This window comes from Leptonychotes weddellii, chromosome 8 (genome assembly GCF_054177405.1).
Source record: "Leptonychotes weddellii isolate Sample4059 chromosome 8, ASM5417740v2, whole genome shotgun sequence".
NCBI lineage: Eukaryota > Metazoa > Chordata > Mammalia > Carnivora > Phocidae > Leptonychotes > Leptonychotes weddellii.
This window is the reverse complement of record NC_138376.1, coordinates 78,454,480-78,474,093: the sequence shown is the minus strand read 5'-3', so window position 1 is coordinate 78,474,093 and position 19,614 is coordinate 78,454,480. Positions and strand designations below refer to the sequence as shown.

The 19,614-nt window shown below is 35.7% G+C and overlaps 1 long non-coding RNA gene across 24 annotated transcripts in view; it reads left to right on the top strand.

The window, feature by feature from the left end:
• Positions 1-19,614, top strand: part of LOC102742234 (uncharacterized) — a 676,629-nt gene that overhangs the window by 25,180 nt on the left and 631,835 nt on the right. For 22 of the 24 annotated variants that reach the window (XR_014147837.1, XR_014147834.1, XR_014147838.1 and 19 more), the window contains one exon: positions 2,315-2,418. The exons of 1 other annotated variant lie outside the window; for it this stretch is intronic. This is a non-coding gene — a long non-coding RNA (uncharacterized LOC102742234). Of the gene's footprint in view, positions 1-2,314; positions 2,419-4,401; positions 5,584-19,614 lie in introns of those variants that run through there. One more of the 24 variants, XR_014147849.1, reaches the window with a different exon arrangement.

Genomic DNA, 19,614 nt, shown 5'->3' with positions numbered 1-19,614 from the left:
TTGTCAAGTCTACTCCTGAGCCAGTTAAAGACATTTTTTCCATTACTGTTTTTTTTTACTGATGGTATTTCATTTGGGTTCTTTCTTAGAATTTCCATATTTCTGCTTACATCACCATCTGTCTTGGTTTTCTATTAGAGCCTTTTACGTATTAGTCTTAGGTATTTTAAATTCCCTGTTAATTCTAACATCTATATCTGAATAAGGTTCTGATGATTACTTTGTTTTCTCATGTTTTTCTTGCCTTTGGTGTGTTTTCTAAATTTTTCTTGAAAGCTGGACATGATAGAATACACTAGAGACAAATAGGTCTCTCCTGTGATGATTCATGTTAATCTGTCTAGAAGTTGGGTTTTGTTTAATGTTTTCTGTACTTATAGGTATCATAGACCTCATGTGTCTCCAATGTCTTTGTGTTTTTTTTTCCCCCCCATCTTTGCCTTGGGCTTTCTAAGTATTCTTCCTCAAAGATAATTGTATTTTGTCTGTGTTTCAACTGTGATCCACTATTATTATGTTGGAGTCCTGGTGGTGTTGTGGTAAAATGTGAGGGGGTAGGAGAGTTCTATTATCTTCCAATTCAATCTCAGTCTTTAAGTGGGCCTGTGTCTGTGGACTCTTACTTTCATAGTATAATTTCCTCTATGCCTGCTAGCTTTAAGTGAGATAGGAAAGCTAATGGGGGCTGGAGTGGGAGGAATTCCCTTCCCCAGTTTGGCTAAGGTTCTGGCAAAGTGCTCTTTCCAGGAGAAGCAGACCTGTGTTATGAGTAAGGTTCTGGTAACATTTCACAAGGATTACTCATCTAGTCCTCCTGTCAGAGTCATGTGGTAGTCTTTCTAGGATCTTTACTGCACAAACCTATTGGGGTTTCTAGAGGTAAAGCCTATGAAAGTGTGAGATTGCCCTCCAAGACTGTGGCCCTTAGATGTTTCTCATTCCCACACTAGTCCAACTCAGCCCGCCAGAAATTCATTCAAGTTATCATACAAATTTTCTGTCATTTTATTGCTCAAGCAGTCTCTGCTCCAGGTAAGCACATCTCTGCTACGATTCTAGATTTGTCTGAGTCTTCCAGTTTTTCATAGCAGTTTGTCCTGAACTCAGTGCTCTAATAGGACAAAGAAAAGTCACTGATTTTCAGGTTCTTCAGCGTTTTCTCATAAATATGGGAGTGACAACTTCCAAACTCTTCACAGGAAGTCTCCTTTCACTACTATAGTTTTTACCATCCTTCTAATTTTGTTTTCATTTATTGTTTCCCTTTCTATGATTTTGTAAATAAGAGTTAGTGACAGGCTAAGCACATCACAAGCTGGTTCCTTAACTCCCTTATAATATGAATTTTAATACTATCTTAGAGTTGAAGTTAATAGGAATTTTATTATGATAAATTAAATAATAAATTTCAAGTAATATTTTACAGTATGTTTTGGGTCCTTTTATTTTACATTGGATTTTAATACCCACTATAAAAATAGACAACATTTCTTGAATAATTTACTATGTGACTTGTGCTATGCACAGGAGGTTTATCTTGGTTGCCTAATTCATTTTACATAAAATCTCTATGAGATAGGTATTTCTAGCATCCCTACCTTGCCCATAACAAAGAGATTCAGAAAGAATATGTAACCTGCTGAAGGTCACCACACTAGTAAGAGGTAACAACATTTGAATTTAAACAGTCTGATTTCAGTCTTCACTTGTAATGTCTCCATGATATTAGGTCCCAACGAGTCCTTTAGGATTAGCCATATGAATTACTTTCTCTAAAGGCAAAACACAATATAAATATTCTTTTATATGCTGTGGTCATGAGGGGAAGAGATATTTGGTTCTGGTATGAAAAACAACCTCCATTTTGCCAGGAAGACAGATATTCCTTATGCCTAAACCAAAACATTTTCACTAACCCTAAATAGCACAGATTAATTTTATTTATTTATTCACATAGGAGAACATTTTTATCTAATATATATTAAGTGTGTCATCACACCACTTTAATTTAGATTTTTCTTAGATGGTTTATTCAAATTTTCCTATGGACATTGTGGGGAGTTTATTTGTTTTGCTTCATAATGCAGTGAATTACAAAAACAGCAAGACATTTCCACTCCTCTCTGTATTCCCATCCTCTTTGCAAAGCAGCTTTGAATTTTCCCCCATTACGAGGTGGAGTTATTTCCTTAGGTTTTGATTTTGGTTCAGGCTTGTGACTTGGCTTTCCCCATTAAACATAGTGTGAGTAGCATTGTGCCCATTTTAAGTTTAGATCGCAAGAAAACTTGCATGTTTCTCTTCTCCCTTCTAGGAACTTCCTGAGCCATCATATGAAAAAGCTAATCATTTGAATGGTGGACTACATCTGGCTCAGTTAACCCTGGCCCAGTCAACAACTACGCAGTCAGCAGACATGTGAGTGAGGCCATCTTATTTAAGCCAGCCTTAGCTAACTTGCTGTTGATCTCGGACACATGAACAAGTGCAGCCAGATCTGGTCCAGATTGGAAGAACTTCCTGGGTGACTTGTAGACATGGCAGCAATTAATAAATGACCATGATTTAAACCACTAAAATTGGAGTGATTTAGTAGCAGAAAAATCTCCCAGTATAAATCATATGAAACCAAATATATAGCAGGTATGCTATGTGATGTATAATTATTTTATTTATTTGTTGAAAGGCAAATAAAGCTATTTTAAAGGGAATATCTGAAAATTCCCTATGATTATTCAGTTTTTACAAATGGATGCAGAATTCATAATAGTAGTAGTAGTAGCAATAATAATAAACATATTTATAGCACTTTATATGTAATAGTTATTTGTCAAACAATCCATGAGAGAGATATATCATTTTCCTCATTTAACTGTATTCTCAGGCACAAATAATTTAAGGACTTGGGTCTATCTCAACAGTTTAAAATTTAGTCCTCTTAGTTTTCCTAACTGTCCTTTTCATGTCTTTCAACCTTCTGCACAGTTTTTTTCTTTCTTTCTTTCTTCAGAAGGCTTTAAAAGTCTATATTATGCATATAACACTTGTACTTTAGGCTCCTGCCAATATACAAAACATCAGTGACTAATTTACTGCCCCCACTACATCATAACCCAAATTTTAAAAGTAAGTTCAAAAATGATCTAAATGAAATATTAACTGAAAGATGAATTGTTCGCCAACTTTTTTTGATACATGAGTGGCAACTGACCTTTTGGGGTTGAGGATCCTTGAGAATATTATGGAAGTTATGAACTACCCCTCCAAAAATGTGCAAACATACTAAATGTGCATTTAATTTTAGAATTCCTATACCCCTCCCACACTCCAAAGCCCATCTTGGTGCCTTGAAATAATAACTTCTATTCCAGATAAATTAAAAAAAATTTTTTTGAATGAAACTAAAATAGTCACAGAGCTTTGGAGCTATATATTTAGAATATATCATTTACATACATTGCTTCCCATCAGAGCCCTTACACTGTCCCATTGCAGGGATTGTAATAATTCCTAGAGTGAATTCTGCTATTATGGCCTATAGGAAACTGTCACAAGATACTGGATATAGTATTTTTTCTAAAAATGTCTTTCATTCCATCAATCAATGAGTAGATTTTATGTGAAACTAGGGGAAACATTTTTTACTTCCAATGTTAGGTAAAGTTGTGCTTTTCTTAAGCAAATATTATGTTTATATTGTGGGAGAAGTAATTTTATAATTGTTCATGATTTCCTTTGTGCCTTTTCAGCAACTTTTATAGGGGTGTTATAACATTCGTTATCATGTATTGTCTTCTATTTTATTTTACTATTGTACTACCATTTTCCTTTTAGTTTATTTGTGCTCTCCTCTCCTTCCACCCCTTTTTATTACATGATTTTAGTTCTATATGATCTCTCAAATCCTTTGTAGAATGAAGTGGGATATGAATTTATATGTAAAAAAAAGTGAAGGGATAGATATCTTTTTTGAAATAGTTAAGTCATCAATGTTGTTCTTGTAATTTCCAAGGAATGTGGATTTCACAAAGGACTTTGTCAACCTTTCCAGGTTTTAATTTTCTCAAAAATAAGTGTCTTCACACTGGGATTTTGCAGTCATATTGACATTTGTTTGTGTCACATTATTTTGAAATAATACAGCATCTCTATGATAATAGAATTTGGATTTTTTTTTTTACCCCCAACTCTGATGCTGGCCTGTTTTTGACAGGTTGCCAAATCCCTCTGCACCTGTGTTTCTCTGTGTCTGAAAGTGGGGTAATAAAATATGCTGACTCCCTTCCTCTTGAGGAATGTGCCTTTATACATAAAAGATTTAAGCATCTTGAAACAAAGTCATTTGTGTATAAAGTAATAGCATGGGCCATTATTCTAACTTCATGTCATTTGCCTCCTCAGTTCACTAACTTGAGTGTCCCCAAATGGCATCCATAGCATTCTGCAAGTGCACCAAGAAAAAATTAAGATCTTCCTATTTCAATCAATGGACATGTTGTGATTGTGACTCTCTATAACCATAGCTCTTTAAAGTTACTAGAGCATCCATGTGAGGGACAACTTGTGGGCTTTCAGGGTTTGGTTAGGCCAGTTTATGAGGACATCGCAATAGTGAAAACTGCAGTCCCACTAGGTTTACTCTGTGCAGTGTTTTCAGATTGCTCTTAACCTTGGCCAACTGCTTCTTGGATCTTTCTTATTTGTGTTCCAGAAGAGCAGGTATTCAACAACCCCAACGGCATAAAAACCCAAAGAGTGGTTGACTGATAATCATAATTTACCTGGTGAAAATATAGGGAGGATGGGGACCCTCAGAATAAATGGTCTAGAGCAGGGCTTTAAGCATATGTGTGTGATTCATATGTGCACATAACATAACTTTGTGTTAGAAAAGAAGAAAACTCAGATCGTTAGAATTTACCTTCCTCTCATAAGTGAGAAATCTAAGGCATGGTAATTTTTCTAAGATCAAAAAGTAGTGAAAAACCAAGAAATAGAACTCAGGTTTCCCAGTACCCAAATAAGTGTTTTTTTCTATGTCTTATATTTGTTTCTTCTACAATAGCACTATTATATTCCATGTCTTCATGGTTTCACTTTTCCATCCCAACATCCTTTTCAATTCTTAGAGTCTATGAAAGTGTAATTTTACCCAGTAATGATACCTTTGCTCATGAAATCTGGCCAGAGAAGAAATATTATTGATTTACAAATGCACAACAGTTTTGGTTTTTATTTCTGTTTATAACTACTTTAATATGCACAGCATTCATAATTAAATCAATCAACTCTGTGAGAACATTTTGAAATACAGTATGTTGTGTCTTTTACAATATAGAGCTTTGTATGTCGTAAATAGTCAAAATTATTTTTTTGAGTGAGTGGATGGCTGAATGAAGAAAATAGGATTATAATCATAAATTAGATTATCAGTTTTACTGGCAGTTTGATATAGTAGTTAAATCTATATTGATGGACTCCTGTCTCACTAAACTTAAGAATATTACAAGGGACAGTATTTGGATCATTTAATAGCTTTTGTGTTTCACAGTGGCTTTATATAATTTCAGACAGTGTTTTTTTGCACAGGATGAAATTATTTTAGAGTTATTCATTACTTCAGAGAACCAACTTTTTGATGAAATTTATATGCTGCCCAACTATATATTTAGATATGTTATTCACTTCTCTAGTTGTTTCTATGTAGTGTATTATAGATGCCTCATTTTTCTGTATCTAATCATGGCATTTATATTACTCAAATTTTGGTTTCAGAATGTGTAAAATAGCCTGCATTTGTCTAAACTTGGAAAGATTTTCTCATGATTAATAATATGTCCTGCCATTCTTTTGGTATTTTCTGATGATTATCTGTGAGAGGTGACACTAATTGTGTTAGTTTTACATCCAGAAGTCATAAAGTAACTCCAAATTTCACTCTAAGCTTTCACTAGCTGGGAGCTTACAGTCAGTGGAATATATATATTTGGCCACCATCACAGCACCACAAGTAACAGTATGTTGCAAAATATGCACTTGTTTATCTCACAGATAATAGGCCAAGTATAATTAGTTCAGAGCTGAAATAACAAGTCTACTATGGCAAGGACTCAGGTTTTTATAGAATTGTTGGTTTACCATCCTCATTGTGACATCCCCATTCAGCCGGTAAGTAGGGAAAAAGGGTTTTCCCCTTCTTTTAGAGCATAATCTAAAAAAATCACCCATAAAACATCGTCTCAAATCCTATTGACACTAATCTGGCTTTATGGTTACTCCTAGATACAAAATAGGCTGGTATTCAGTCTTTGTCCAAGTATTCACATGTGTCACGTTAATTTCCACAATCATGACAGAAAGGAAGAAGAGATACTCAAGGAAAACTAGCTATCTCTGTCCCACAACTCTTGGATTCATGCTTCTATTTTGTTTCTGTTTCCAATTCATTTTTTCCTCTGTTTATTTCAATCTGGATAATTTCTATTGATCTATTTTTAAGTTCACTGATTCTGTCTTCTGCTGTGTCCTATCTACCAATAAAGAATTCGTCATATGTGATATCATACTTCTTAATTCTAAGTTTTCAGTTTTGCCACCTTATATAATTTCCACCTTTCTGCTGAAATTCTGTGATAACTCTTCATGCATGTTGTCCTTTTTCACTAGATCCTTTAACATATTAATGATAACTAAAATCTTTGGTAGTTCCAACATCTAAATCATCTCTGTGTCTGGTTCTGATGTCTGCTTATCACTTGACAGAGATTCATTTTATTCCCCTGCTATATTTGTGTATATCATTTTTTATTGACTTCTGGAGTTATATATAAAGTAATAGACACTGAGGCAGATAGGACCCAGGCCTAGAAAGGTACATGCCTCTTCTTTTGTCAGGCTATAACTGTGGGGAGTTGAGTCGAACTAGACAGTAGTTGAGCTGGGTTTGATTTTGCTGTGGCATCACAGGTTTCAAGTTCCCCCACAATGGGCTGCTGCTACCTTTTCTTCAGTCTGGACACTACGGTGTTGGTGAGATTTTCTTTGCATTCCTGTTCAACTCTCAGCTTTCAGTAGACCTTGCACAGCTACATTGCAGAGGGAATCTTTTCCATGCCATTCCCCCTCTTCCAATGGTATACTGATGGTGTTTGTTATAAGGTATGGGGCACATGGTAGGAGCGAGAGATGTCTCTCAGATTTTATGATCCAAAGTTAGTCTTAGGCAGGTCCTCTCTACCTGGGTCATAATGATGGGTCTTTCTCAGCATTCCTGTTCTCCTTCAGGATAGAAACACTCTGGCTTGTATCTGTGAGATTCTTGATTAGGAGAACCAATAAAAGCTGGTGTCTGTCACAAGGCAGACAGACTTCTTTCTGCATCTCTATCTAGTAGCAGTGTGCCTTTGCCTGGAACTGGTGACAGAGGGTTTCTCCCCTCGTTCCAGCAGTTCCAGCAAAATATTTCTCTTTTTTTTTAAGATTTTTATTTTTATTTATTTTTTTATTTATTTGACAGAGAGAGAGAGACAGAAAGGGAACACAAGCAGGGGGAGCAGAGGGAAAAGCAGGCTCCCCGCCGAGCAGGGAGCCCCACATGGGGCTCGATCCCAGGACCCTGGGATCATGACCTGAGCCGAAGGCAGACGCTTAATGACTGAGCCACCCAGGTGCCCCCCAGCAGAAGATTTCTATGCCTGTTCTTTGAGCCAAGGCTTGTGGTAGAAGGGGAGGTTTCCCGACCCTTTCCCAGGGTCAGACAGTTTTGGCTCCTACAATTTACCTTTGCTGGGAGTAGAAGCTAGGTTTTCTTGGCCCTTACCCAGTGGCTTATAACCTTTGATTCATATAAGAAAAGTTCAAGAAGTGAGTATGGATTTGTGCCTGTACCCTGTGAAGAGGGAACTCTATTTGGTCTCGTCCTTTGCCTACAGTCTTTCTCGTGAGCACATGTTGGAGGCTCATAGTAAAGAACTATGGGGTGATTACAGTCACCTTGTCCCACGTATTCTAAATTTCCACCCTGGTCATCAATTCATCTTTAATAATTCATTGATGTTTCAGCTGTTTGCTTTTACTTTATTCTCATGTCGACTGACCTGAGACACTTCTTACTTGCTCTTACGCTCTGTGAAGGTAAAACAATCCCCATGTCCCTTCTTTCCTTAAAAGTCTCTTCATGTTTTGGGATTTACTTTGCCCTTCACTTCACTTCTCAGATGGGCTTGAAGTGTTATGATTTTTGTAAATTTTTTTCTGGCTTTTTGTTGTTGTTGGGGTAGAAGTGATATTCTCTTATGGGTTTATAAATTCTAAATTGAATCATATCATCCTGTGGTTAAATAGCTCATGTTCAGTATTATCTTTTAGTAAAATAGTTCTTTGGCATTCACAGATTTAGAATCTGTGGTACCAACTCTATGAGATCTATTGCAAAACACATTTAGTATTGGAATCTTAGTGTTAAAATTGTCTGACTTGTGTAGCAAACCTAGCCCAGTCTTAGCCAGTGTGTGAATCTAGCTGAGTCCCTTGATATCTGCATCTCCACCAGTCTTTACTTTTCTCACATATGAACTGTTTTTCACATGTGTAATTTACTGCACTTTGCAGGGGTGCAGTGGGCCTTTTGTAATGCTTGAAATTATATGCTCTTGTGACATGCATTTAGGTATTTGCAAAGATCAAGGGTAATATTATTAGCAAATGTGAAGGTCTGTTCTGTTCTGCTTAGAATATGTAGTAGACTCATGATATATGTCTGGATATCTTCTGGATATTCTGTCTAATCTTTGAGTCAATGACAATACCCATAGCATAGGCACATAGTTTCTTTTTAATGATATTTGTGATGATAATCATGTATTTCATATAGATATCAAACACACATTAGCTCAATGCCTATTTAACCTAAGAAAGTTCTTTTTATCACTATGATAGAATTATTGTGTGTAGAATGTTAGATGTAAATGTGCAGGGAGTGAGTGCCTGTCCTAGTTACGTTACTTCTACTAGCGTTTAGCTTTGTAGCACACGTAATTCAAATTTGGACTTAAAAAAATGACAGATTAACTGTGTCATGGATAATCACCATCAATAGCATATCATTGAAATAGTAAATATTAAATCTGTAAAGAATAAAGACCTACTGGACTATAAGCAATGGCAATGCACAATCGTTATTGTGGTTTAGGCTAGAATTAATCAATTTTAAAAATGGGCCCTAGCTTAAGCTATTAACATCTTACAAGATAAATGCCAGCTTTTCCTTTTCCACTTTCCATCTTGAAAATTACTAAAGTGCATACTTCACTTGTAGCTTAATAAGTATATTTAGTCGTTGCTTAATCAATATCTTACAGAAGAGATCAGATCAAGTTAATGATGTATGCCCAGTAGAAATAGTCTTCTTACCAAACTGTAAGAGCCATCTCTTCTCTACAAGGAACCAATCTTCATAACCTATAAGAACTACCCATTTGACACACTCTATTAATTGTAATTAAAACATGAACATCTACTTTGCTGTGCTGCTGTTTCATAGATTTTGATCAGCTTTCATATTTGCTCCCAGAGTGGTGGTTTGTGTATTGTGATTAAGACTCAATTTGAGCCCCAGTACTGTGTGTCATTATTTGTGACAGTATAAACTGTGAGATCAGTCATTTGCACTATTTTTCCTTATGCTAATTTTAGAAATCTGTCAATATGATTACATTAAAATACTGAGCTATATTTGGAAATAAATGCTCAACTACTCTAGTCATTTCATATTCACTGTCATAATGTTAATCATGAAGGTCTTATGTGGTGTTATTTGGATGTAATTTCATTTTAAGATCCTACAAAATCCTCTCTCTCTTGTCTGGATTTAGTCAAGAGTGTCTGCCTTAGTATATCTGCATTTGGCAGCATTCCAGTTCCTTTGATACTTCTGTTAGAGGGATACTTGAAAAGTGGAAACCAGTGTGCAGGGAGGAGCTTAATTTAGATGCCCTTAATCTGGTTCAGGTTCAGTGATTTGATTTTGAAAATGGGGTTTTCTCTCTTTCAATTTTCCTTTTCTATAACTTGGATAAGGTCAATTAGACCCAGAGAGGAAATGTTCATACCTAATGTGCAAATGCAGATGATTGGCTTGTTGTTCTTCTGACAAAGCCAGAAATTGCATGTGTTCGTCTTATCTTACACTGTAGCAAAAGCCAATTTGATAATTGTGAACTGCTTTCTGCAGCTGTGAATGCCCCCTTTCAAACCAATAGAAAACAACAGGAGGCCCAACTGTGAACATTCTGTTGGAAATTCTATTTACAAAATGTATCCATTAACAAACTACCCCACAGCTTCCTGGGAATTAAACAAAGTCAGACCTGGTAAAGTACCAGCGCTACTAAATGGGCCTTGCTTACACACGGTCTCTTGTGTTCTACTCCCAGTGGAGTAGAATTCATAGGTTATTTTGGAGGTTTTATAAAATTTTCCTTTTTATGTAGATAAATAGCCTAGCCAGTGTAATCACTAAAAAACAAAAGTCTAAATGAGTTTTATAATAAATATTTAAATGATACTATACCATAAGGAAATACTCATAATTTGGTTCCAAATTTTTCATGGACTTCCTCCAACCCACTTGACACTTATTATTTATTGCCTTGTATCAGTTATTTTTTCTTTTTCTTCCCCCCCCGCAAATTGTAAGCTTTTTGAGGGCAAAGATAGTGCGTTTCCTTTCTTTTTTCTCATAGGTCTTACAACTTAGTGGGCTCTTCATAGATACTGATTAATTGGTTGAATATACAAATATACTAACAGAAAAATTTGGTGAGATAGATCTGCACAAACTTAACATTTAAAATCAAATCTTTATTTCTTCTTCATAAAGAAATTTCACTCATTCTCATATATTTTAGATTATGGACACAGAGTCCACTAATAAAATATACCATATGTCTATGTTGTGTTGTTCATTCTTTTTCTTAATAAAATTAATAAAGCACTAAAAACATATCAAACTCTACTGTAACAGCCAAATTGTATACCTTAAAAAAGCTTTTTTTTTCTTCTGAAATAAAGGTTAGCATTATGAAGCATTTAGAAAAGGTGTGAAGGATTCTAGTTCATTGTAATGAGCCCAGCAAAGCTGCAACTACATAACCTGAGAGTTTTTCTTCAGGACTCCTAGTGATGCATGGTGCATTTTCTCTTTCTGTAGCCTTTTAGGAAAATCAAACAGAAATACATGTAAGGATTTCAATGAAATTTATTTTACCAGTTCAGGATATGGACTCTATTTCACTTTCACCTATGCCTAAATCTTTTAGAAATATCCAAAATTGCCCCCACTCTTATAGATTCATCTTAGAACCTATGCAATTTAATAGATGAAGAAAAGTGTTAAGCAAAAGAAACAGCAGAAGTACATATAGTCTTTATGAAGGTGAAATGTAATTCTTCATGTCCCAAAAACAGGAAAGACAAATCTAGATCTAACTTATGAAAAATTGTTTTGAGTTTATTTTCTGTCTTTTCCCAGCATATCAAATATATACAAATAATCAAAGCAACATTGACTTATTGGTCTCCCTGAAGACAAATAAAACAAAAATACTAAAAATGAATATTTTTTAAAAACATAAAATATGTATTGATGGTGATTTTATTAACATCAGACCATTGTGAGGCTTCTAGAAATAGTCATTGTTAGCCACCGTATAGTACATCATTAGTTTTTGATATACATTGGCTAACTGAACATAATAGGAAAAAATAGAAATTGTCATTGCTGTGATTTTTTGTTAAATTAACATTTGTTAAGTAGAGCCCTGGGGTACCAGATGTTGAAGGATGTTTCCCTTCAACAAAGGTTAAGGGAAAGTGAAATAGAGACGTTTATGACTCACAAATCCTGAAGGAGGTACACTGCTTGCCTGGAGAGGCCACACAGGGAGGTCAAGGCAGGATGTGTGCAGAGCGAGTGAGGCAGGACCTGGGACACAGGCCTTTATTAGGGTCCATGGGTGAAGTGCTTTGGGATTCCCTTGCTAGGGCTGGATTGGGCAATTCAAATTTTAAAAAGTGGTTTTCTTAAGATTCTCAGGGGTCTTACGTAAGGGGCAGGCACAGAAGGGGCAGGACCTGTGAGGCAAGGGAGAAAATGCTTATCACATGGGGCCTGGGAAAGTTATATAAGGAACTTACAATTACTTGAGACTCTGCAGGCTGTCATCAAAGGCATGTGCTTATGGAAGGAGCTGTATTATCCAGCAGCACAGCTGCCTCTCCATAGTCACTTACTATAGTCAGTGATGCACGGCAAGTACCTAAGGAAAATCTAATCATTAGTAGGCCTGTCTAGACTGGGTAAAGACTACCCTCCTAGAAGGTGACATAGAGTCATCTCTTGAAATTGGTTTTAGGTTAGACATTAACAACCATACGATTATCCTGGCATTTAATCCCGGAGAAGAATATTGTAGTAACACAAACATTTTAAATACAAAATTGGTCTAAATGTTTACCAAGGAGGACCTCCTGTCTCACAGAACAGATTCTCTAGGGAGTTAGAGAGTAAGGGAGTGGGTCAGGAAATTTGATTCATACAAATGCAGATAGAAATGAGCCTTATTTAAGACTATTGTGTAGGGCACCTGGGTGGCTCAGTTGGTTAAGCGACTGCTTTCGGCTCAGGTCATGATCCTGGAGTCCCTGGATCGAGTCCCGCATCAGGCTTCCTGCTCAACAGGGAATCTGCTTCTCCCTCTGACCCTCCCCCCTCCCATGTGCTCTCTCTCTCTCTCAAATAAATAAATAAAATCTTTAAAAAAAAAAAAGACTATTGTGTAACGGTGCTACCTGAACTAGGCAACAGGATTGCCTACCCTCTTCAGATATCTCTCCATAACTCGGGACTTTATGAAACAAGGAGACCATTAGTTGAAAGTCACTGATCTCAAGCTTTGAAATAAGAACTATGCTATGTTTATGATACATTGACTCGATGGTATACCCTTGGCATGAATAGGAATCTCTGATCTTTTTCACCGAACATATGAACATACGTAGCAAGGTTAAAACTTCACTTTATCATCACCTTTGCTTAGTAGGGCGCAGGGGTAAATTCCACGGTTCTGGCCTGAAAGATTTTCTTGTGCCACACTCATCCTCAGTTGTGGGTTCCATGTGGTTCTTGTTTCCCACTGAACTACCATAACTGAGGTCTTTCTTAGTCATTAGTTCCCGACTAGTAGTTGTGGAAACAGCTCAGTTTTTGTAGATGAAAGTTTTCAAAGTTTACTCCCAGGATTGAGTATCTGATTTTACTTTCCTTCGTCATGCTCTCCAAAATAAAAATGGCTTTTAGATAAAGCCATCTGCCTTTTTAATATTGACTATGTGTATTTCCTTCCTTTGTATTATATGACTCCTTCCCCTCCCTTCTGTGATCAAGGAAGCACTATGAAAAGGTAAAAAAAAAAACCAGCCTTATAGAGTGCTTTCTGATTGCTTGCATCGTGTTACTTCCTGTGCAATACCATTATATAGCCGCATGACTTAGGTGGCTCACAAGGATTATTTATAAATTATGTTTCATTCTTCATAAGATATGGGTTATACTGGCACATGATTATGAGGGATCTTTGTATTCCTTTTTACTTCTTTTCATGTGTCACTCTTTCTTATTCCCACTGTACGGGTTATAAATGGGTAGAAATCATTCATATATTTATATGTATATATTCCACAGCTGAGGGCATTGTATGCTATCAAAATGTACCTTATTGTTTAGCTGAAATAACTATAGGTCTATTTTAAAAGAGAGGCTCTATTTCATCCAAGAAAATTACTAATGGAAAAAACAAATGGTGAATGATGTGGAAAATGTCCTATCAACCTACATAATCCATTTATATAATGATGGCAGATTTGTCTCTTGAGGTACCTTCTGCTTCTATCATTCTATAATTATGGATATTTAAATTGGAACACTGCAATAATGATTGCTTTGAGCACTCTGAGATATTTCTGTCTTAATAGCAGAGTACCTACCTCTCCAACTGCATTTCATGCTAATCTTTCCCTAGATCAGGGATTAGCAAAGTTTTTCAGTAAATGGCTAGATAGCAAGTATTTTAGGTTTCGCAGGTCATATGGTCTGTTGCAACTAGTCAACTAGTCTTTTTAAACAGTTTCTGACATTTATTGAAAATAAGAAATAGACTTTTGTCCAGGTAGCCCTGAAGAGTCGAGCAGAGTGTAGGAGTTATTTTGTTGCCCAATGAGCACATAACTAAGAAAATCCTGCAAATTCAGAAGAGATCAGGAATTTGGGCAAAATTAACTGATTCAAAGGTGAAATGACTTGTTTGGCTGCTAAGCATCCTAGGACTCCAGAAGCTATCTGCTAGGACTAGAAAACATTCCTGGGAGTGGAGAGAGAATGGGCTCCATGGAAGGTGGGACGCTGGCCCCTTTGAAGGATGGCAAGGTGTCTGAATCATTGTCTAGAGGCTAAGGCCAGTTCAGGTACTTTTGGGGAAGTCTAGATCGCTAAATGTGGTGGTCTCCTGGTGGGATGATGCAGCAACAGCCCAGACCTGCAGACAGATGCAGGCCTGCTGGTCTTTTCCACCAGTCTTTTCACTTCCCTTTGTAGCATCAAAAAGCCATCAGCAGTAATAAACAAATGAGTATGGCTGTGTTCAAATGAAACTTCAGGTGCTCTTCCACTACTTAGAATATTCTTGCCCCTGCTTTTCTGCATTCTTGACTTCTTTTATTCCTTTAGATCTCAGCTCAAATAGTAGGTTGAAATTCTGGCTTACCTGGAAGAAACTTGATTTCCATCTGTGGTCCCAGTGTAATTATGATGTGTCACCTGTCACTTTTAAATGTGATAATGTTAGGATGATGAATTACTGCTCACCCTATTCAATAAAGACTTTTTGACCATTCTGTATAAGTTAGGACAGTATTGGAACATCCTTTATTTATATGAGAAACACTTACTGGAATTTGCTTTTATGCATCTATATTATGTAATATGTGCCTCTCCCTGGTAGAATGTGAACTGCATGGGACAGAGCCAAGTCTGTCCTATTCAGATTTCACCTTTATTTTAAGTGTATTACATGTAAGATAGGCAGGATACTCAAAAAGTTGAATGAGTGAGTGCATAAGTATTTGCTAAATGATTTCACATCTGGCATGGTAAAATTCTCATTATTATACATGATTCAGAATGATGAAAGACATTTTCCTTATATTTACTGCTTATTGTTAGAGATTTTCTTCTATCTTCAATAGAGACATAGATGCAGGCTCCTGAGCTCGTTGGCTGGACAACACTGGAGTCTAGAATTTTGCTTAATGGTTCCTCCTCCGGCTCCCTCCATGGATTTCTAGGCAAAGGTGGCCTGGACATCTCTACGCTAAGACCTACCTACTTGGATAGTTAGAAGATGGCAGCATTCTTTGAATGAGCCTCATTTAATCTCTGCCATTCTCCCTTTCCCCAAGAAAATGGGACTTATCTTGCTAAGAATCTTTTTAAAAATCTCTGATATTTGTACCACCTTTTTCCTGGCATTTACTACTTTTGCAATGATATTTTTTCATAATGTAAAGGGATATGATTTTTTATTGTTTCTGGAAAGGTTGATGGAAATCCCATCTGCTCAATCTTATTAAAGGAATGCAGTGATGCTCACTGTAAGTAAAGGAGTTTTGTATAACTGCAAAAGCTAAGAATATAAAATTTTCATACAACTTCAAACTGTGGGAATGCATTTGTGTCTGTGGATGAAAATGCAGTAATGTATTCTTGATAATTAAAATGAATTTTTATTAGTCCTAGGCTGCTGCGAAAAAGAAAAAAAAGTTTCTATTTACTTTGGTGGGGACCTAAGCATCTTGAAACAAAATTTAGTAGTCATCAAAAGCTTTTATTTACTTTTAAATATGTGAATATATTAATATTTTATTTTAGCATCTTCATTTTACTTTTTGAATATGTTAATTTCTGCTTAAAAATCTATCTCCAAAGAAACAAATACTGCCTCCGTATTCAAGTTGGGAATTAATCAAGTTGCTATGCTCTTTTTACCCCCCCACAATGTTTTCTTTTTGTTAAGAGGAAGCATTAAAGAATGGTTTTTGTTAACTAATAATTGATCTTATTAAACATTAATATAATTTGATAAATTATCAATGAGATATGGCCATTTTGGTAATATAGAGATGATTCCATTTTGAATCATCGAAAAAATTAACGAGTTATTTTTGGTTATACATGAAACATATGCAGAAATAAATAGCATGTTTCCTTAGTACTGACAAGTATAACTAAAAAAAAAAAAAAAAGAAATCAGATGGTGTTATGGGCTGAGTTGTGTTCTCCCAAAATTCATATAGAGAAGTCCTGCTCTCCAGTAATTCAGAATCTGTCTGTATTCGGAAATAAGGTCTGTAGAGGTAATTAAATTTCAATGAGGTCATTAGGGTGGGTTCTAATCCAATATTACTGGCATCCTTATAAGAAGAGGAGGTTTGGACATAGATGTGGACAGAAAAAAGACCATGTGAGGACACAAGAAGAAGATGGCCATCTCTCAGCCAAAGACAAAGGCCTCAAAAGAAACCAAACTTGCAGACATCTAGGCCCCAGAAATGTTTAAAAAAAATCTGTTAAGCTCCCCAGCCTGTGGTACATTGTTACGGCAGCCCTTGCAGATTAAGAGAGAGAAGAGAAACATACTGAATCTGCTGAGGACAGCAGGGTTTCTGGCTTCTATTCCAGATTTCTACACTCCCACATGCAATGACAAAGAACTATCATTTCCCCCTAGTTGCTGCAGAATATTTTCTTTACTACAAAGATAGAACTGAAAAATTAAAATTACTGTAAAATACCCATGTGTGTCTAGAAACTTAGGATAGTGGTGTGGTCTATGTCAATTTAAACATTCAAATAAAGTATAATTTCTGTTACATTACAATTTACAAAATGCTTCCACATCCATTATCACAGCTTCTTTTCTTTTTTTTTTTTTAAAGATTTTTTATTTATTTATTTGACAGAGAGAGACACAGCGAGAGAGGGAACACAAGCAGGGGGAGTGGGAGAGGGAGAAGCAGGCTCCCCACGGAGCAGGGAGCCCGATGCGGGGCTCGATCCCAGGATCCTGGGATCATGACCTGAGCCGAAGGCAGTCGCTTAACCAACTGAGCCACCCAGGCGCCCCCACAGCTTATTTTCATAAATGACATATTTGGTGGGATAGACACACTTTATTTTCTGTTTTTAGAGATGAAAAACTAAGGCTCTGAAGTTGCTTGAGTCAGAGTAGTCCATAAAGTCAGGACACAGCAGAACTGCAATACTAATCAAGATATTTTTATTTTAAATTCAGTTATCTTTCTCGTATATCTCATTGCCCAATTCTTTATCTGAAAATGTTTAGGTCCTAATAATATCTTAGTGCAGTGTTCTCTAAACTGCAGGTTGTGACCCATTAATGACTCATGTTATCAATTTAATGTTTGACATCCACATCCGAAATAACAGAAAATGGAACAGAATAGATCACAGTGTATCACTAGAGGTAAGGATAGATACTGTTTCTCGCCATTTTGTTTCTGTTTTATTGGAGTGATTTGTGTGTCTGTATATGTGTACTTGGTTGTAAAATAAAATATATTCCCTTCTGTAAATTATAGTAAGAAACTATTTGCAAGAAACTTACAGGAAGGAAACCATTACCATGGTATATTTTTCTAAAAGCTATTTTAAAATTTTTCTTTCCAAATCTTTGGGTTTTTGTGTGTATCCTCCTTTAGCTTTATTTCTTTAATTAGAAGGCAAAACCCTCGAAGGAATGGCCATTGCTCATTACTCTTTTGTTGGAGAGTGTTGCAGTGATGGTAGACATTAGAAATGGTGACCGAATGACTTGAGTCACTGAGAGACTGTTAGCTCTGGAAGCCATGAAAATTATTCTGATATGTTACTACTCTAGTTTCATTTATTGCCATCCTGAAAATTAAGTGAACATCTATAACAATGTATTCAGGTGTTATATAGTATGTTGTGTTGAGCCCTAAACAATTTTTTTCTTAGGCCATTTTCTCCCAGGTATATTTTCCTATTTACCTAAAAATTCTATTGAGTGTTTAAGTGAAAGACGCTAAAGATTTGCCCTAACCATATCATCCAATAAGTACATATTCATGACATATTTATGGACTTTCCTTTTTATCCTTTTGCTTTCCATAAATTTACAAGAAAATTTTCAAATGCTACTGATAGCCTAGGAAACTTAGGCCTTCCTAAAAAGTGGACTTTCCTTCTAATTTTTAATTTGCATGTATTTTACATTTATACATCAATATATTTATAAACATATACAGCCCGGTGATGGGTATTAAGGAGGGCATGTACTTCATGGAGCACTGGGTGTTATACGAAAACAGTGGAATGTGGGTCACTACATCAAAACTAATGATGTATTGTATGGTGACTAACATAATAAAGTTAAAAAAAACAAAACATATTGATATATATTAATAGCTGAGTATTATATAAATATTCTTTAAAATGTAGCTCTGTTTTAAAAACACACACACACACACACACACACACACACACACACGCTCCATTCAGGACTCAAACTTAGTCCTGGAGACAAAATCTTTGTAGGAACAAATAGAGAAAAATTATTATTAGGGAAATGTTAAACCAGAAAGATGAGTTTTAGATTGTGATCCAAATATCACTAAAGCATAACTATCTTGCAGGAGAGAGGGAGAGCTATACTAGTTGATACCTGTCATTGGACGAAGCTAACTTAAGTATTTGGTGATTCAAATATTGAAGAATTTAACTGACTTCTGAATAATATTAAAAGTTTATTGCACAGATACAGGGTGAATTATATACACATACAACATACACACACACCCATATATATACATACAGGACCAAAACAATTTTGGATTTAACAGATTAATATTGTGAATTTATTTGAAAATATTAGGAAAATTAGAGGAAATTTCAGAACACTTAGCCAAATGTAACCCCAAAGTTCTTCTAAAAAAATGCTTCTCTAACATTTGTTTGTATTTTCCTTATAATCCCTTCGATTTCAACAACATAAAATTCAAGCGATATGTCTAAAACTGGAGTCAATAAATTGTTTTTCTGTGCTCAATAGTAAATATTTTAGGCTTTGTGTGGCATATGGTCTCTGTTACAACTACTCAACTCTGCTGTTATAGTGCAAAAGCCACCACAGACAATCCAGAAACTACAAGCATGGTGATGTTACAAAAATATTTTATTTTAAAAAATAAGAAATGAGTCATATTTGGTCCTTGGTCCATACTTTATCTATCCTTGTTGTAATAGAAATTAAAGTGGTTTTCAAGTTATAGTGCTTGAATGTATTTAATTTCTAATTTTTATAAATTATTATCTACTATGAGTTAGAATATGGTTGCATTGCCCTTCTTTATCAATTTTATAGCCTGAAAATTGTGTAAGTCTTCTACTTTTTTCCTCAGTTATAGAAACTGCCTCTGAGAGCAACACTATAAAGTTCAATGGTAAATGAAATATAGGAT